Raw genomic sequence first — 15,600 nt, 5'->3', positions numbered from 1 at the left:
AGCTAATTTATTCACCCCTTGAACTAAATCCAAGTATTAATTTTCTCTGCTCTGCAAATTCAAATGAAAGGTTTTGTTGAATTACAAAATTATGTCATAAACCTATGCTTTCTCAGACTGATGAAATGGAACATCAAAATATTATTTAAACCTAATATTCTTTCAGTTTAAATACCTTCATATGACAGTATATATATTCGGAATTTCTTGGGATTACCACTAAAGTTTTTACCTTTAACTGTTTAAATATTTCTTTGCAGTTTTCTTTTTTTGAAAGCTCATTAAAGGGAGAGAAAAGTGAGACTGCTTTATATAAAGGAGAAATTATTATATTAGGAATAGACATATCTCAGATGTCACTAGTAGTTTTGAAATGTTTCTATCTAAATATAATTTTAGAGAAGAAAATTGAGTAAGTTTAGAGATTTTATTTTCTTCCAGGTTCTTCCAGGTTCTTCCACAGGTTAAATTTTCCTACAGCAAACATATTCAGTGTTTTATATAACAGAAGTCTGTTTTAAAAAGTGGGCGATAGTAATAGTGCTTTATTGATCTCCTTACAACAAATTCTCCTGAGTTACACATCACAAGAAAAGCTTTCTCTTATTCTTGACCTGGTAACACCTACATTCCCTGATTAAGGAATTTGATTATTGTTATTGCCAGTTAGATCGGGAAGGTGAGAAACAAGTTCAGCTTTAGCCATGGGTTTGCTGAATAGTTAATCTCTTGGTACTTTCATGGCTTTCTTACACGATTTCCCTGGCTTGTGCCTTCCAGTGTATCAGTGCCTTGTGAGCGCTACCCCTCTCTCATCTCCATCTTTTTCTTTTCCTCTCCTTGTTTTCTTAGCCTGCTGTGTTCAGTTACGATCCCTAGCAAGGGCGATGCTATTTACCCTTGATGCTATCTATGTATTATGAAATACATAAGTAAGGCTGTGTATCAACGACTTCACATTTATAGAATGTCTACTCCTGTGCCAAACACTTGACCCAATCATCTCATTTAATGCATGTTATTAATATTTACCTGGGATACATGGGACTCATATATTCACATGTAAGCCATTAATTATGATTAAAGTGTTTAATGGAGCTATAGACAAAATGTTATGTCAGAGAGTTAAGAGAGGCCAGTTTGGCAAAGGGAGGGCTGTAACGCATTCAGAGAGGAACAGGAATTTGAGCTGGATCTGGAAGTATGATCTCCTGAGAGGAAAAGGCATTCTAAGCAAGAGTCACCAGTTCAAATAAAGGGTTGTATCATGGCACTTATGAGTACACTGGGTGCCTGACCTGTTAAAGCTGGAGCCTGGATGCGAGAGGAGTGCAGAAAATGGAAATGAGATAGTAATTGGTCTCGACGGTGAAGATTACAAATGTCATGCCTTGTGAAAGTTTTATGGTGACATGTTAGTTCTATAAGTCAAGTGATGTTATCATATATCTTCTAGGAAGATAATTCTAATGGCAGTGTGGAAGAAAGGTAAACTGGCTGGTATATGGCATGTGGCCTGTGAGGGTGCCAGAGGAAATGGAGCTGAGTAGATAAATGGGGATGGTTAAGGAAAAGAGGGAGAGGTCAAAGATAATTCCTTGCTACTGACATGTTTGAAGTAGTCGCTCAAAAGAGAAATTAAATCATGCTGATTTCGGTGTTTCCTTCCCCTAGTCTACCTCAGTGTCTTAAAAGGTGTGTGATTGAAGTTGACACATTCAACAATTTTAGCAAATATTTGTGGCCCCATTATGGTCACTGTGCTTTTGAGATGATGGAAATCCGAGCTAAGGTAGTGGCAAAGTGGTAGAAAGGGAGAGGTGACAGAGGGAAGTGTATATATTTAAGGAGCATCTAGGGCGTGGAGTTATGGACTTGGAGGCTGAAGGACAAGGAAGCAAGCAGGACTGCCAGGTTCAGCTCTCCCTGAGAAGGAAGGCAAAGGAAGAAAAACAGAGTTAGGAGAGAGGTGGGGGAGATGTTATGTCCACACATACAAATCTACAGGTGTTTGTTTCATAGTGCTAAGTGTCTGTTCCTCTTGAGATTTTGCATCTCAAAACTACGACTAAAGGTTTTTTTGTGGTCATCACAAAAGGTTGACCACATTGTCACCCCTTCCAACTTCCTTGAAAGATAGGTGTAGACAAGAGATTGAATCTGATTAGTGAGGTGGAATGGCCTAATGCAGTACTTGGTACATAGTAAATTCTCAAATAAATAGCTGTTGAATGAATGGCAGTGCATTAGACACAATGCAATACATATAATGTTGTGTAGAGACAATGTTATTATGTAGTTGAAAATAGATATCCTCTCATTGATAAACAATTGCTGATGCATAGTGATTGAAGATCTTTTACAAATACAATGCATGCTGCTATTATTTTACTATAGTCAAGCTACAAACCAGTTACTCTGTCTCCAGATAATAGAGTTGACTATATTTTCAGTTAACGATAGTAGAAATTTTGATCATCCTTGTTAGGAGCTTTCTGTTGTACAAGAAACAAAATAAATACTACAACTTCATATTTTTTATTAGTCTACATGTCAAGTTGAAAGCATATATTGAACAAGATGATATCTCATCATGTTTGTTATCAGAAGTAGCAGCTTGATCTTTGACAATTGTGATTGAATTTTCACACTGAGTATAAAGCATTTGGTTTGATGATAAGCCCTCCCACAAGGAATTCCATGTTGATTTGACAGTAGAAAGACGGGGTAATATTTTAATCTATTCAAACATGCTAGGTAATTATATGACATTTAGTATTCCATATCCAAAATCTTTATTTTTAAATGGCCTTTATAAATTGAGCTAAAGTATGAACAGTATGTGAAAATTCATAGTGAATTGTTATCTTTACATTGTTTAGAAATAACTACTTGAATCCTGAATTCTGTGTGCATTGTAGTTTCATTTTAGGGGCTATAGTATATCTTTATTTACATTCGTAACTGAGATGACAACTATAATAACTGAGTTCAGATTGAAAAGATTGTACTATCTTTTACCCAAAGGCTTGATATGGCCTATGATAAATAAACATAAAAGTAAAATATGAGTTATAAAGTAACTATAAACTGGAATATATTAAGATATAAATAAAAATTAAAGTAGATGTGTAGGCTTGAGGCTTTCTGATGGTAAAAGTGACATGCAAAACATAGTAGTGAAACTTTTCATGAGCTAAAAATTGTGGTTTCTCTTACTAGCCAAAGCTGAGCTTCTCAAGAAATTTTGCAGTGTATCATTATAAGGGGAAAATATGATTTTGAGCAGTGTTCTTTTAAACAGTAAATGGAAGATCAGTTTCATGAGGATCTTTGTTTTGGAGCCATCTCTGCCTCCTCGCTCTCCCCCTCCCCTTCCTCTATGAATATGTATTCAGAGCCTCTTCGGGGATCACTCTCCAGGAGAACCTTCATAGTAGGATACATATGTACTTTTCAGTTACGGTGATGCTATCTTTAATTTAGTCAGTATAGTATAAATACCTTACCTTGTGATGGCTTGGCTTTTTAAAAGGATAAACCTCAGACGCTGTATAAGAATGGACACACTGTTTACCATTCATAACATCCTCCAAAGATATTACTAGACTTTAGATAAATTTGGACAATAAGCAGCTGGAGATTTCATTCTTTTTTCAGGACCTGCTCTTGATTAAATGCAAATTAGTATCCTTAGAAATCCAGTCAGCAAATGGTAGGTTCTTGCCTGACCAAAATGCCCACCCAGAAAAATTTGTATGTGGTTTGGTGTTGAATTAGTAATTTTAGAGAACCTCTCTCTAAGCAGGTTCAAGTAGATCAGCATTCTAGCAAAAGAATGAGTTGAATCAGCCATCAATGTTTAACATTGTGTTAAATATATGAAATGATTTTAACTGGTTATTTAAAAGGCAGATGTTATCAATCTGCACACAGTGGCTATAGCATGGGTTTAACAATACTAACTAATGTCTATTGAGATGTGTGATTTCTGAATGACAGATTATCCCTATCAGTACAATTGGATAATAGAGCTTTAAAATGTAGCTCTCTGTTCTAGGTAATTAAATAGACTACCTGTATTGGGAAAGTAAATATAAATTTTGGAAGAGTTTACCAAGTGTAATAATTAATTTCTACCAGTTCATGCTGTTATTTGGGGGGGGGGGTTATAGGAAAAGTCAGTATTGATTCCTCTAAAATTTATCCATATTATCACTGAGGAAAATCTTTCATTCTTAGCAGCAGTGGAATATGCAGTGAGTTCATCTCAAATGTGAAGTTATCAAAGGTTACATAGTAATGGGACCAGAGATGTGGGAGTTAGGTGTTGAAGGCAGTGGTAGTGGGCCAGACTGAGTTTTATGTTCTCTATTCTATTGTGTGCAATTTTTATCTGGTCTGTATATTTCTTTTATAAGCACAGACTAACCAAAAGTAGAATAACTTCACCAGTGCAGTGATGGGGAAGATTTTTAGAGCAAATGTTTAATTTGCATATTTGTTAATGCCTTCACTAACTCTAGAGAGTGATTACTTGAAATTGTGAGCAACTCTTCTTCTGGGACATTCTCAACCCTCAGTGCCTTCAGAAAAATACTGATGCATCAGCCCCACATCAGATCAACTACTTCAGCACAACTGGATGTGGATCTGGATTAGTGGCATTTTTTAAAAAACTGCCTCAGGTGATTTAAATGCACAAACTGAACTGAGAATCACTTTCTCTATCTTCTGCCCTACTTAGCCCAGAATGAAAGATCCCTGATTGGTGGCCTGGAAGCAACCAACCAACAAATACAAAAAATCAAAACCTAACCAACACAGAACAAAATTCAAAAAAGAAACAGCTCTACTGGAGTTCCCGTCGTGGCGCAGTGGTTAACGAATCTGACTAGGAACCATGAGGTTGCGGGTTTGATCCCTGCCCTTGCTCAGTGGGTTAACGATCCAGCTTTGCCCTGAGCTGTGGTGTAGGTTGCAGACACGGCTCAGATCCAGCGTTGCTGTGGCCCTGGTGTAGGCCAGCAGCTTCAGCTCCGATTAGACCCCTAGCCTGGGAACTTCCATATGCCGTGGGAGCGGCCCAAGAAATGGCAAAAAGACAAAAAAAAAAAAAGAAAAAGAAAAAAAGAAAAAAGAAACAGCTCTACTTCCTCACTTAAGGATGAGAGGTAGAAAACATTTCCCTAAACTGCTGCTTTTCTTTTGTGCCATGCTGGGCACTATTCTGAAAGTGAAGAGAAGGAATGAAAGGAGTATGAATCTCAGACACATGGTAGAACTGAAATAAGCTGATGTCCAGTGCCCTGAGTTTGTTTGGAGGAATTGACCTTGGAAGGTAGAGTTTCAGTGATTATGAGAAGCAGAAGGCAGATGCAGTTTATATTTTGCATTATCTGTCACAATCACACAGATTACTGCTGTGAATATTTTCTGTGAAATTTTGATTCTCATATATCACCTTTTCCTTTACTCTGTGAAGTTATTTTTAAGAGCGACTTCTGCCAAACAAATCCATTGTTCCATCTGTATTTAGCATCTTAGAAGGATTTTAGAGGGATTTTTATTCGTTATCAGAGTGGAAAACCATACAAGCAAGTTTTGGCATCCTTTGAAATTAAAGCAGTTTTTGGCCAAAGACTTGCAGATAACAAATGCCTTTCTTATTTTACATCCAGCCAATTAAATCACTGAAAAATACTGACTTCCAAAGCAATGTGAAACTATTTAGAATCCTTAACCCTCTTTGATTCATTCATTTATACAGTTAATCTCTAGCATTTTCCAAGAAATATTTAATTAACTTTACTAAGTAGTGTTTTTGATAAATTTTATTCACATTACCTTTGTTTTTTTTCAGTTTCTATTAAACATTGAAAATTAGAATTATTCTTTCAACAATTATAAAAATTATAGGCTTTAAATATTAGCAGCAAATGAACTGCTTATGTGCTGTCATCTTACCACTCCCAAAACAAGCATTGCCAATCTGTCAAACTTCCTTTCCCCCAGACAGACAGCCTCAGAATCTTCCTTAACACTGTGCTTACTGATAGCTACTACTCATCAAAGGTAGCACCCAACACGAATCTTACCAACAGTCTCTGGTTTAATATAGTCTCCTGTTTTTGCATATTTTATACATGAAAGTCAAAAACTAAACAAGAGACCCCGTTGTGAACATGTGTTCTTAGGTGGCAGGGAAGAGTCTGATGATTAAATGGGTGCACACCAAAACCAGACAAAGACATCACAAGAAAGGAAAATAACAGATCAATATATCTTATGAAAATAGATATTAAAATCCTCAACAAAATATCATAAATCAAATCAACATCATATAAAAAGAATTATGTAGTATGACCAAGAGGGATGTATTCCAGGTATGAAAAGCTGAAAAGGAGTTAATGCAGTTTATTATATCAACAGTGTCTAAAGAAGAAAAATCATTTGACAGTATCAACATATTGCAGAAAAGGCATCTAATCAACTCCAGTACCTATTCATGACAAAAACTTTCAACAAACTAGAAATAGAGAACTTCCTCAAGCTGATAACGAACCTCTACAAAAACTACAGATAGCATCATATTTAATGATAAGAAGATAAATATTTTTAGATCAGGAACAAGGAAAGGATATTCCTTCTCATCATTTGTATTTAGCATTGTACCAAAGGTCCAGGCTTAAAGCAACAAGATAAAAAAAGGATATGAAAGTGTACAGAGGAGTTCCCATCTTGGCTCAACGGAAATGAATCCGACTAGGAACCATGAGGTTGCGGGTTCGATCCCTGGCCTCGCTTTGTGGGTTAAGGATCTGGCATTGCCATGAGCTGTGGTGTACATCACAGATGTGGCTCGGATCTGGTGTTGCTGTGGCTCTGGCGCAGGCGGGCAGCAACAGATCTGATTAGATTCCCTAGCCTGGGAACCTCTATATGCCGCATGTGTGGTCCTAAAAGGACAAAAGACAAAAAGAGGTGTATGGATTGAGAAAGAATAAATAAAATTATCTTTTATCATGAGTAAAATGAATGCCTGTGTTGAAAATCCCTAAAAATTGACAAAAAGCAGGGGTGGGGAAAGAAAAACACTTCCTGGACCTGATAATTAGAACAAAGTTTCTGGATATAAGATTGACACTTAAATGTTGACTAATTTTTTTAATGTAAGCAGTGAAAAATCGGACTTTGAAATTAAAAGCAGAATATCATTTACTTTAGCACCAAAAACTATTTAGGTATTATCCAGCAAAACATATACAATATTTGAGGAAAATGATAAAACTTTGATGAAAGGACTTAAAAAAAGATCTAATAAATAGATATCTCATGTTCATGGAAAGGAATATTCAGTGTTGTTAAGGTGTCAGTTCTTCTCAACTTTATTTCTTCCCAACAATATCTACAGAGCCAATGCAATTTCAATCAAAATGTCAGCAGGTGATTTTGTGGATATTGACACACTGATTCTGAAGTTTATATGGATATGTAAAAGGCTTAGCATACTCAACATAATACTGAAAAAGAAAGAGAAGGAGGAGATAAGACTGACTTTAAGACTTACTATAAAAGTACAGTAATTGAAACTTTAATATTAGAGGGGAAAGAAGGTGGTCAATGAAACATAACAGAGAGCCCAGAAATAGACCCACACAGGTGTAGTCAACTGATCCTTGACAAAGAAGCAAAGGTAATTTAATGGAGAAAGAATACTTTTTTTTAATAAACTGGTGCTGGGAAAACTGGATATTGTTAAGTTGGACTCCATTAAAATTAAAAACTTCTGCTCTGTGAAAAACACCATTAGAATGGCTAAAATCCTAAACACTGACAACACCAAATGCTGCTGAGGATGTGGTGCAACAGGAACTCTCATTCATTGCTGAAGGAAATGCAAAATGATACATCCTCTTTGGAAGACTGCTTGACAGTTACAAAGATAAACATAGATTTAAATAGGATTCAGTAATCACATTCCTGTTCTAGCCAAAGGAGTAAAAAAACCTGCATACTAATGTTTGTAGCAACTATATTCATAGTTGCCAAGATTTGGAAGCATGTTGAGAAGTCCTTCAATAGGTGAATGTATAAATCCACTGAAACAGTCATGCAATAGACTATCAAATTAGTGATGAAAAGAAATAATCTCAAGCCAAGAAAAGGAATGTATTATGAGGAACACATAATACTAAGTGAAAGAAGCCAATCTGAAAAGGCTACATAATCTTGATTCCAACTGTATGGCATTCTGGAAAAGAAACAGGATAGTAAAAGATCATGGTTGCTGAGGGTTGTGGGAGAGGGGGAAGATGGAAAAAATGAATAGGTGGAGGACAGGGCATTTTTTAGGATGGTGGAACTATTCTGTATGACACTGTAATGGTAAATACTTGTCATTATGCATTTGTCAAATCCCGTACAACTATAGAACATAAAATGGACTCTAGTGTAAACTGTGGTTCTTAGTTAATGTATCCTTATCATCAATATTGGCACATAAATATGGGAACTGTATTTTCTGCTTAATTTGTCTTAAAGCTAAAACTGCTCTAAAATATAAAGTCTGTTAATTTAAAAAATAGAGTATAAAATCCATTTAATTTAAAATTAATTTACTTAGTCTGCTTGTATTAACTAAAGCAGACTGAACTATTTTAACTATCTTGTGAAATAAGGGAGTAGTATAAACAGAACATTGAACAATACAGTAGATAACCTGCAATAAGGTAAAATTTTACTAAAATGCAAAAATGCTTTTCATGTTGCAGTGTCTTTGCTCACTAAAATCCAAGAGAAATGTGTTCAAAATATAATTCAGAGAATGTGTGTCTTTGGGGATGTGGTAGAAACCAGTATATTTTATAGAAGTTGATGTTATTTAAAGCATTTTCTTGCTTTTTAATTTTTTAATTTTTTTATTTTTTTGGTCTTTTTGCCATTTCTTGGGCCGCTCCCATGGCATATGGAAGTTCCCAGGCTAGGGGTCTAATCGGAGCTGAAGCTGCTGGCCTACACCAGGGCCACAGCAACGCTGGATCCGAGCCGTGTCTGCAACCTACACCACAGCTCAGGGCAAAGCTGGATCGTTAACCCACTGAGCAAGGGCAGGGATCAAACCCGCAACCTCATGGTTCCTAGTCAGATTCGTTAACCACTGCGCCACGACGGGAATTCCCTGCTTATTTAATGTTTCAATGCTCATCATTTAAAAATGAAAACTAACAAAAATTATAAGTTGTTTTTATATGTGAAGTCCACAAATTTAATATATATTTTACCTAATGTCAGTTTATCTCTGCCTATCTTTAAAATTATTATGAAATTTTGGAGTTCCTGTTGTGACTCAGTGGTAAAGAACCTGACTATTATCTATGAGGATGTGGGTTCAATCCCTGGCATTGCTCAGTGGCTTAAGGATCCAATGTTGCAGTGAACTGTGGTTCGGCCGCAGACCCATCTCAGATCTGGTGTGTAGCCTGGGTGTGTCTTAGGCCAGCAGCTGCAGCTCCTATTTGACCCCTAGGTTGGGAACTTCATATGCCACAGGTGCATCCCTAAAAAAGAAAAAGAGAAAACAAAAAAAGAAAATTTTTATGAAAATTTTATTGTAGTATTAATGGTTATGGCAGTGACATAGATGATGCTGTGTGTCTTTAATTTATGTTAAGATTTTAAATTTTCATCCATTTCAGATAAATGACAGTATTTTTGAAAAATTTAATCAGCACAGCGATTATTTTTTTAAAAGTGTATTTATATATATCAGAAAATAGTTTTATAGTTGTAGTTATCTTCACTAGTGAAGTTGAACCTACATGTTGATTTTTTAAGCTTCATATCTGAACAAAATGATATGTTCTTTGGCAGTTCATATTCACACATCCACTTTTTTTTTTTTTTTTTTTGTCTTTTTAGGGCCAAGCCTGCGGCATGTGGAGTTTCCTAGGCTCAGGGTCAAATTGGACCTGTAGCTTCTGGCCTACACTATAGCCACAGCAATGCAGGATGTTAGCCTCATCTGTGACCTGCACCACAGCTCATGGCAATGCCAGATTCTTAACCCACTGAGCAGGGCCAGGGATCAAATTTATGTCCTCATGGATACTAGTTGGTTTCATTACCATGGAGCCACAATGGTAATGCCCACATAACTACTTTCATGCGGATACATTATATTAGAGATGTTTCAAACATAACAGCAAAGCATTTTAAGGTAGAATATGATGTTAGTAAATATACTTGGTTAACTTGTTAATGATGAAACTTTGTAGTTGCATTCAAAAATATTCATGTAATATAATCTATTAGCAATATTAACATTATTAGCACTGATCTATTAGCAATATAGAAAGCCTTTGAGTGGTAAGATTCAGGTGGCATTTTTATTAATTTTTTATAGCAAAAACAACAAAAAGAATGTCATGCTTTTAGAACTAGAAATGACCTCAGGGTAGAGATGTCTGTTTTTAGAGGCTTCCCAGCTAGAATTAGCAGGTTATAGGGCTTCAGTATTTTAAATTGTATTAATGAACACTCTTTTGTTGTCTCAGTACCATTTTTATCCACTGTGGCTTTGAGAATTTTGTTTCTTTTGATATATAATAATCTGGATTAAATAAAGATTTTTTTTAAGAAGAACTGTATTTTATAGTGGTTAAGAGCTTTGAATTAACGCAGATATGGGTTCACATCTTGGTTCTGCTGGATGGTAGCTGTGTAGTCTGGGGTATGCTGCATGAGGTTCCAAATCTTTTTTCCCTCAGTTCCTTCCTCACAGGGCTGTTGTGTTTTTTAAGCACTTACGAGGAATTATATTATTGGCTGGTCCCTGTGTCCTAGTAAGTGCCACACAAATAAAATGGGCTGGTTTTGTCCTCAGCAGTTAATATTGTTCACAATGTAAGTTCTTCTAGAATGTTCATGGAGCTATTGCAAACTCTTGTAATTTTGTCATTTTTCTGGTATCAGCAATGTCTACAACATCTAAAGAGTCTGCTGTCTTGATAACATAATTAGAGTATAAGAATATAATAATAGAGAAGAGTTATTCATTTGAGAATGTTTGTAAGATAAAAGTTACATTATTCAAAGTGTAAGGAGTTCTGGTTCTTTAGATTCTGAAAATCTCCAGGAAGATACTTAGTTTTTGTTTTAGGAATTTTCTGCCTTGTGACTAAAACAATGGAATATTCTTTAGATGTCATCCAAATTTTACTGAATACCTTAAAAAATATTCCAAAACCTTGCATTGTAGCTGGAGTTCTACTCTAGACTGACAACTAGGACATGATTTATTACAGGATCTGCTTTTAACATTATTTTGTCTGGAATGAACAAAGCAGTTGAAGAAACTCCATCCATCTTTTTGTTTATTTGACATCTATGCCACATTAAATGTACCTTAAAGAAACAATATATAAATAAGAAATTCTCCTTAACAGTGATGATTCCTCATCAGTAAGATAAATCTCTTGACAGTGATACAAAACGAATCCTGTCAAGCAATGTCAGTGAAAATTTAAATAAAGCATATTTTTTAAAACTTAAGAATAGATTTTTAAAGCAAATATTTTAGCTTCACTTTCGTTCCAAGAGTTAGCACTACAGAGTATGCTCGAGTTGTTCCTTCTCTTTAGCAAAGTTAGCACCGTCTTTCAAGCTTTGCTTGTTCCAGCTCAGTCGCTGATTATCTGTGTGAATAACTAGTAGGAATAGAGTATGCCCTTTCATTGTCAATGTTTATCAAAAAGTGAAAAAAAATTGAGTAAGTAAATAAAGACTTTGATAAATATATTTTTGTTGTGCTTTCATACATTTCCATATGCTTTCTGGAAGGGTTTTTTTGTTGATTGGTTGGTTAGTTTTTGTTTCTTGAGTTTTGTTTTGTTTTTCAAGTGATTTGGAGGAAGGAAGGAAGAGAAGAGAGTAACTGAAGCAGGAAGAATACCTTGCCAGCATGGTGAAGTTTTTTCCTGATAATTTAGGAAATAAGTGAAGAATCTCTGTCTTGGAGTTTAGAGTTACACAGTAGTTTGTAAATATATAGTATGCATTATCAGCAAATGGTCACGCTCTGTGTTTCTTAACCTCTTATCTTTTATTGGGTGATTTTTTGAAATTTATTTATTTAGGAAATTGAGTTTTTTTAAGTGTCATAATTGTTAAATGCAGATTTTTGGAGGGATGGGAGACTTTTACTTCTATGTATTATTCAGTTTATTATTCAGTGATTTATTTATTTCTGTTTATTATTCACTAAGTGATTTTTTGTTTTTTGTTTTTGTCTTTTTGTCTTTTTAAGGTCACACCCACGGCATGTGGAGATTTCCAGACTAGGGGTCTATTTGGAGTTGTTGCCATCAGCCTATGGCACAGCCATAGCAACGCCAGATCCGGGTCCCATCTGTGACCTTTACCACAGTTCAGGGTAATGCCAGATCCTTAACCCATTGAGGGAGGCCAGGTATTGAACCCGCAACCTCATGGTTCCTAGTTGGATTCATCTCCAGTGCGCCATGACAGGAACTCCAACACTAAGTCTATTTTTAAATATTACACAATTACCAGAATGTGAGTTGCTATTCAGTTGATGTTTTCCATAGTTACTGCCAGGATAGAACCCTCTTCCATAAATGAGTGTTTAGCTTTATGATTGTCTCTGAATACTTGGATCTGTGTTTGACCTGCATCCTTAACATTCATTAAATTGGTAGATGCTATAAACTGTTCTAATTCTGAATTCTTCTTGCTCATGAATAAAGATCAAGATTGATCCAGTAGCTTATTGTGGGATCATAGAGATTTCTTGATAACATTAATCCCAGCAGTTGCTGGCCATTAAGCTCCATCACAAATAGTACTGGACAGCTCTTTCCAGGCTTTACAGATTATGGAGGTAGATGGTACTTGTCTTAGTCAACATTCTACACAGGCCATGTGTCTAGGTTCACATGAACAGACCATGATAAGGAAGGGTATAAACTGGTGACAGTCAGGATCTGTAAGTCCACAGAAGGACCAGTTATTCTCCAGTTAGTGCTACGAAGGAGGAGGTGGGGGAATGAAAGACTTCACTTTAAAAAAATAACAAAAACAAAGGACAGTTGTTATGCTAACTTCTGGTAGTACCAGAGGAAACTATTACATTTGTGAAAGTTTGCTAGTTTTACCCGAGCCTTTTCCATTAAAGATGATAGTGTGAATGAAATCATAGACTTGAAAGATAACTTTTATAAATTGGATTAACATTCTCAGTGTATGTGAAAGCTAAAACTGAAAAGATTGTAACTCACTCAAGCATGCAAAAATAACTTCTGAATCTAGATAACTAGGTTTTTTCATTTTTATTCTAGTTTTTTTTTTTTTTTTTTTTTTTTTTTTCTTCTCTCTTTTCTAGGGCTGCACCCACAGCATATGGAGGTTCCCAGACTAGGGGTCTAATCGGAGCTGTAGCCGCTGGCCTACACCAGAGCCACAGCAACACAGGATTTGAGCCGTGTCTGCAACCTACACCACAGCTCATGGCAATAGCTACATCAGATTCTTAACCCACTGAGCGAGGCCAGGGATCAAACCCACAACCTCATAGTTCTAGTTGGATTCATTAACCACTGAGCCACGATGGGATATCTTAAAATAGGTTTTGCAATGTCTACTAACACTTAAGTCCACTATAGTATCTATTTAATATTTTTGGAGTGCAAAGTGAATTTAGAGTTTCCTTTTCCTGTCCATTTCCATGTTTTCACTTTACTTGTATAAAACTGAGCTCCAGTAATTTGCACAAGGCTACCTAGCTAGTTAAAGGCAAATTTTAGTGTTAATGTTTTAGCAGATCATTCACACAGATTAGTGGCCATCAATCCAGATAATAGAATCCTTTTTTGAGGAATGCTTTTTCAAAACACTCCGATGAGTATTATGATTTGTGTTCCTTTTAAAAGGTATCAAATAACAGACTGTGTTTATATCAGTCAGTTTTTAAGTGCCAGGAACCATTTTTTTGGTTTGCATGTTGAATAGGCCAGTGTAGCATTTGAACCTATTTGAAGAGTAATCATGTGAAAGTCAGGCTGTCTAGGAGGGTAGCTCTGTGTTTCCAGGGACAAGATAGCTTTTGAATTTATTAAGTTGTATATGATATTCACGATGGCACAGAATATCTCTTTTCCATAATTAGATAGTAACTTTCACTTGATATTTTGTTAGTGGTATAATATTTAGTGACATAGAATTAGAAAAAAATTACAGATGGATACACACACACACACACACACATGGACATATATTTTTTTAAATAGGAGATTGTTGGAAAGCAAGCAGGTGAATAGGGCTGTGTGCAGTTAAGTTTACCAAGAATTTCCAGCTCTAAATTGAATCCTGGTGTCAAGAGTGATTTTCCCCTCTTATGTGTGTATCTGATCTGATTACTTATTTATAAGGAACACTACCAGCTTTTTATTTGTCTTTGTATTCACACTCAACACCCCCTACCCCGAAGCTGACTCCTAGTCATTGGATTGTAGCCAGCTGCCTCACCCTTCTGATTCATTCCTTGGACATTTCATATTAGGATCTGTCCATCCTGGTGTTCTCTTGAGCCCTCCGTTCTCCTGTCTTTTATTCTATGTACTTATCTTTGTTTATTTGATTAACTTTTTAGCTTTCGGGGCTAAGAGCTCACAAACGATGCTCCTAGAATAGTTCACTCCTCTAGGTTGTAACTTTTCTCTACTGTTTATCACCTTCAAGGGATGAGCGTTGGTTCTTGGGGAGCAAAAATATCTTTCCTATCTGACTGTTTTTATGAGTGATGCACAGATGTACATGCAGTAATAAACAGATATATAGTGTAGGTATCCTTTTAAAATTTCCCATAGGTAAAAATGGCTAAAAGAAATACACTGTAAAAAAAACTACTTAGCCATCAGTAATGTAAAAAAAAGTTGAGAACTTGTTCTACCCAGATGTAATCAACATCCTTCCCTGATTTCTCCACTTAGATCTTACTAGAAAGCTTCAAACTCACTTGTCCAAAGCTAAGTCTCTTTTTTCTTCATTGCACCCAAATTTTTTTCTCATCTGTTGTGTCCAGTTTGACTAATCGGCCTCCTGTGGGTTCCTATGCCCACTCTGTCCCATTCCTAAGGCATTTCCTTAGCTCAGGCTGTCTTCTCCCCATGCCAGGATTATTGGTACAGCTTTTAAATTATTCATCCAGCATCTGTTCTTACCCTCACTCTAATCTTTTATCCGCACTATGATAGAGGGAGCTTTCTACAATGTACACATATCTGATTATCTCTCATCCAGTTTAAAAATTCCCAGTTCTCAGAGATCAGAATCCTGTATCCATAGCATGGTCTGCCTGTCTTAACTTTCTGGCCTTTGCCTTTCTTCCCAGACTTCTTTTTCCTCTTCCCTACTTGCCCTCCCTAGCACACTTATTTGAAGTCACTCTGACTCCTCTAAAATGCCACTTTTTCCTTACCGCTTAGTCTTTTTCACATGCTGCTCTGATACCGTCCCTTTGAGTTTTTTCCCTCTGCTTCTGCAGCCCCGTACAACTTCTTGTGCACAAGCTTTCGGTTCAGA

General features: G+C 36.1%; 1 protein-coding gene across 2 annotated transcripts in view; it reads left to right on the top strand.

Annotated features, from left to right (window-relative positions):
* The window catches only part of DIAPH3 (diaphanous related formin 3), a 502,120-nt gene that overhangs the window by 285,697 nt on the left and 200,823 nt on the right, over window positions 1-15,600 (top strand). The window lies entirely within an intron of this gene.

The sequence above is a fragment of the Sus scrofa genome, chromosome 11, assembly GCF_000003025.6.
Source record: "Sus scrofa isolate TJ Tabasco breed Duroc chromosome 11, Sscrofa11.1, whole genome shotgun sequence".
Taxonomy (NCBI): Eukaryota; Metazoa; Chordata; class Mammalia; order Artiodactyla; family Suidae; genus Sus; species Sus scrofa.
This window is presented reverse-complemented; position numbering and strand designations above follow the sequence as displayed.